The sequence below is a fragment of the Uranotaenia lowii genome, chromosome 1, assembly GCF_029784155.1.
Source record: "Uranotaenia lowii strain MFRU-FL chromosome 1, ASM2978415v1, whole genome shotgun sequence".
Classification (NCBI taxonomy): Eukaryota; Metazoa; Arthropoda; class Insecta; order Diptera; family Culicidae; genus Uranotaenia; species Uranotaenia lowii.
Window position 1 is genome coordinate 5,442,049 of NC_073691.1, and position 6,000 is coordinate 5,448,048.

Genomic DNA, 6,000 nt, shown 5'->3' on the forward strand with positions numbered 1-6,000 from the left:
GATAAGTTTTTCACTAATGATCCGCCAAATGCAACGTTGATAATGTCGCGAATGCCATAAAGATAGTAAAACGACTATAATCGAAACAAAACAAAAAAAAATTAAATAAATAAAATAAAATAAAATTTATTTAGTCGAAAATTTTTATCTTCCTAAATTATTCCCAGACTGTTTATATAATTTAATATTTATTATTTTTAGAATTCCTTCCGAGAATATGTATCTAGAGAGTAAGCCATGAGTTTTGGGCGACACGTTTTTGTTTACGTCCATCAAAATTGTTAATTAAATTTAAGTTAAACTAGTAATTTCTGACAAAACAGCAGAACATAATTGAAAAAGTGACCGGCGGAAGTTCCCGGAATCGTTTGTGCTTTGTTTCTATTACTGAAATTTGGTTGGGAAAGTGAAGAAGGAATCTAAACGACAACCGGCCCGGACTGGAGGATGCGGTTTCTAGTCGAAAGCAATGAATACTTACACAAGGAAAGGTTAGATTCCAGCATTTTAAGCGATTTATTGCATAATTTTCCTTATACGTTAAGATTTTTTTCACGCTACTGGCACATTCCACCGTGACATGAAATCGTTTTTCAGGACTTTTCAGAACTGCTATCTTTCTAGTTTTTTTTTTTTTTTTTTTTTCGACCTCGAAATTTTCTCGTTTGTTTTCGTGAATATATTGTGATTTTTATCTGTTTAGAAGCTTCGAAATCTGTGTAAGGATAGCAGTGACGATTGTGTTAAAAAAATCAGCAGAAGAAAAGAAGCACTCAAATCCCGAAGAATCATCCATAAGCACTTGCTGGATTATCAAACAACAGTGACTGGAAGGTGCAGGGATTATCATCATAAGTGCAACAGGACCGTCAAGTAGAAATCAACCCACGCTGCCTCCTTCCCTCATCGCCTATCAATGGACTTTGGTGAGATTGTTTCATTTTATTTTGATTATATTTAAACATATTTTGTCAATCCTATTTGCCATGTAGGATTTCCCACTAAAACATCCCTTCCATTCCTTTCTGAAACAGCTTTATGGGTCGTATGAGCTCTCTGCACCTAAAGAGTTATTTTTGCTGTTTCAGATAATCCCTTCTATGATTACATTGACTTGTCACGGTGTGCATCATGGCACCACACTGATCTTCTAGAGCAGCACTTGTAATGAATATTGAATCCAGATACTCATTTTGGCATCTTGCGTTGCTCTTGATTATCAGTTGTACCTCGTGTATCAGCCAATGCAAGATGTGTGTAGTCACCCTATGCTTTGCTATGCTATGCTATGCTTTTCGGAACTGTTATCTTTCTAGATCTTTCTTCAAAATGAATATAATTTAGTCATTAAAAAGTTTAAGTTCTTTGTGTTGTGATTGATTACTTTTGTGACGTGAATTCACGCTAGAATTGACCATTTTTGACTTTAGTACATACCATTTCAATTTCTTGTTCTCTCTGTGGAAATAGAATATTGGTGTCTTCGAATTAGTTGTAGAGGAAACAATTTCCCACAATTTAATGTTCATAGTCTCTCGATTAAACAACAACCAACAAAGTTATGCCTCTTTAAAGTTGTGACGTGAATACACTCAGTTTAAACAGAGCAGCGTAGTGGACTGAGCTCACGTCACGAAATTTTAAATTATTCTGAAAAATTCTTTAGAGCCTTCAAATTTTATGTACTTTTTCAAAAGTAATAAATAATAATCTTTCAAAAGTGATATTTTGTTATTCCGACTTGTAGAATCATAAATTTTCAGTTATTTTCATAACTTTTTCCTTATTTTGAATGGCACTTGAATAGTAAGATATTGAGGAATCATACGTATTACTGTTTCTCACAGTTTTTATTTATTCACCGATTCACAAAAAAAAATCCAATATTTTTGTTTATTTAGTTGAAAATAACGAATAAGTTCAAAATTCAACAAAACTATGTTTGATTTGTAAAAATCCGACCATCTTGGACGGTCAAAACAGCTTTAAGAGCATATTTCCCTTATAAAATTTAACAAAAAATTAAATTTTGTGACGTGAATTCACTCATTCGCGCTGTTGTAACTCAGCTGGATTTCAATCGATTTCTATAAAATTTAGTGTTTCAGAATCCTCTTATGATTTTCAAAGAAGATCTTATTTTTTATTGTTTAACAATGTTGTCGTAATGTCGTAAAATTGAAAAGTTTCCGTTTTTTGTGGCGTGAATTCACTCATTTGCGACTGTTTTTGTTCGCTTTTTGAAACAACCCCATTGGATATAAAAAAAAATCTTTTTCTACACAACGAAGCAGTATTTGTTGGCTTCAAAACGTTTTAAAAAGTTTCAAAAAAAAATCGATTCATATATTTTTAAATCAATTATTTTGTAAAAGTTGTTAAAATTTATACTTTTTCCAACAAATACATATTAATGGAGTAATTTTCTAATTATTTTGTAGGTATTTAAGTAATCCATATGAAGCGTTTGATAGGGAGCTCCACGCTTTATTCCTCCCCTTGTTCCAGAATCTTTTGTGGTATTTATTTACCACATAGTTGTCATGGCCGTAGTTTTCTCTGCAATGCAAATTTTTTGTAACATTGAATTTAATTTTTAAGATAAGTTAACCACCAATTTAATTGATTTTTGTAATTTTATTTTCGGCATATCGGTGAAAATGTATATTATTGAAAAAAAATTATTAGAATTGAAAATTGTTAACGATGGTCAGAAAAGTTGGAAGAAAATTAACAGATGTTGCTCACGAAATCCATCTTTATCAATTTTCAATTATGATATTCTTTCTTCAAGAATATACATTTTCACCGATTTGCCGAAAAAAATAACAAGAATTTAATCTAATTTTAATTGAAAATTCGAGTCAAATGATTAATGATTACTGCGTCCAAAGTAATTAATTGGCATGATCAGTAGGGGAGAGTTGGGATACTTGATCCCCTTTTCTTATTTTCACCATATCTTTTTGGAAAAATTAAGCAACTCGCACTCTTTTACATTTTCTGATAGCGTGTAACTTCAACTTTTTATGCTCCTAAAATTAGAACGATACTTGAACCCGATGATGAATTAGAAGCATTTTCGTGGGAGTAAAAAATTGCGATATTTTTGAAGTTAAGGGAGATTTGATCCTTTATTCAGGAAGCCCTAATCCATGGAAAAAATCAAACAAAACCCCAAGATAGAATGGTGATTGACTATTTTGGTCATGTCCCAGACAACCAGAAGTCGTATTTTCTTTTACAGATTACATCGTATAGAATGTTATTTATACTCATTTTCGTATATCTGCACCTACAATGTGCGGTCCATGGATATTCTTTATCGTATTTAAAAGCATTGCATGATTTTAATACGACAAGAAGAGAGACTCGTATTTATGTACATATGAACTCGACCTTTGTGTACGACAATTCGCAAAAAATCCGTGAAACGACCGATATACGGTGATCAGCCGTGACTGAGAGATTTTGTCGTGCTATGCATAAAATAATTCGAAATGAAAAACGTATATAACTGCATTGATTCGTAATAATGTGCATGCAATCGTATACCTTTGCAAATTAATTCGCATGTCTGATTTCCGTAAAACGGATTTGCTGGCAATCGTAAAAGAATACAAAAAAGTTCAATAAAATCGTTTATTTTAATGGGACATCGATGATTGGAATCGTATTAAAGGAGGCTTTAAAATGTTGGTCTATTTTTAGATCATCGATAACGTGTTCTACGATTTAAAAGATTTAAGTTATAGAAATATACGATTTGCTTTTGGTTTAATACCTTTGAAGCAAATCTCCTTGAATTTATATATTCCAGATAGCGTCGAGGAACCATCATGAGCTGCAGATCGTATGGTCAGGGGATCAAGTCCAGGTACTAACAATGAAAAAAAATCAGCAATCAGGCAAATAATGAATTTCTACGATATAAACTTGAATTTGACAGCAAAAAACGCATTTCTTTGAATAAATTCTTATTTTTATTATTTTTGGGAATGAATAAACCAATTGGTTTAAAGTACAAAAAAAATAATAATCTTATTTTTATTCAACTGACGGAAAATGTGAGCCCTGCACTCAAGTCGCAAAAGACGACCAAATAAGTCGTCAAACTTTCCATATTGTTACGAAAAATGTCGTATATTACAACCTCAATCATCTATATGATGATGTAAATTGTCATAGTATATTCCAAAAAGAATCAGGGTAGTCGTAAATGATGCGCATGACAAGTCGTGCAAATCGTAATTCAATACAATCCAAATCAAGAATATGTTTGGTAATGTACCTATATGGCCTCCAGAATGATACGTATATACTGGTTTTGCTACATTATATACGATATGTTTACACGTATATTTGCACGTATATTTGCGTTGCAAATTCGAAATACCCACCAAATGATTGTCTGGGGTTTGTTCTCATTTCACAATCTATAATTGTCAGAAAAAAAATTCTATAGCTTATTCTCAACCCTTATGACATTGCATACTTACGGGCGCAAATTTTTATAAACTAGAGAAAATCAATTATTTTAGCCCTTTTCTTCAGGATGGATGGATGAATATAAGCTATTGGATAAATATTAGTAATCTCGTAACCAGCAATGACCACGATCCATTGAGAAGAAGAATATACCGGGATCATTTGTACCCATATACTAGGGATCAATTGTACCCAAAATCAACATTTTAGAAAACCTTTTCTGAAAAAAAGTTGGGAGTTTTCCACCGCTTTGAAAATATTATATTTTGAAATTCATTTTACACTCGAAAGATTGATGTATTGGAACAAACATTTTTGTTATAATATTTCTATGTTAGGAACATTTTAAAATGATGAAAAAAGATCTTCAAGTCACATTTGTGAAATTTTTCAAACAAAGTTCAATAACCCAAAAACTAAATTTGTTAAAAATTTTTGAGCTTCAGCCATTGCTGTTTTGTTCCATTTGGCACATTTTTCTAGAACATTTGATCTTTGTACGACATTCCAGTTTGGAGATATAGCTAAGGAATCAAGTATCCCCAGGGATCAAGCATCCTCATTCTCCCCTATATGGATTTTTTTCTGAATAAAGGATTAGAATAAAAGTTAGAAACAATTAGAAGATCAAAAATTTAAATGTATAAACATGATAAATGCAGAATGAGACTTAAAATAAATAAATTCAAGTCTATGATGATTTTTTGTGACTTTTAGTCTTTTGTTTGTATTTGTTTTTAAGTTTAGAATTTTTTTAAACATTTTTAAGATGCGGCCAAAGATGGGTCTCTACTAAAATATTTATTAGGTATCTACTTTTTAACTGTTTTGAATTTCGATTTAAAACAAAATCAATAATCACGACATTTTAGGAAAGCATGTTGGTGTAAATGTAATTATTTCATTTCATAATTTTCTCATTCCTAATTCAACGAAAGTGATAAAATCTGGTGTTATCACGAAAACCTTTTTTTTTGTCAAAAATTGACTCTAAAACTTTAAAAATCGCGTAGGGAAATCGGGAAAATTGAAATTCCAATTTTGATGCCAAACGACTTAAAAATGCATGAAACGTCGAGATCTGGTGTTTTATCGAAAAAAAAAATTGAAATATTTATAAATGTGATACCAAATACAGCCGGTTGTTTTTAAAGAAATAGCTGGTTTCTAGCAATCTGAATTGCTGATTTCCAGCAATTTAATTGCAAAATACCGAAACTTTGAGCGCTTTGAGGCATCCCTAAATCAAGTCTAATTGAGCTGAAATATTCCACAGGCCAGGTTTTTGGGCCAATCCACAAAATTTATATGGTCGGTTTCCATAATTCGATATGACCAATTTTTTTACGATAAATCGGGTTTTTGTTAAAAACCAATAACAAAACATGTTGTATTTGTCTTAAATTTTCTGATGCCACCAAAAGTATACAAACTTGATAACAATTAAAACTATTCCAGAATGGTATTATTGACAACCTAATAATAGTACCTCCTATTTAATCACTAATATAA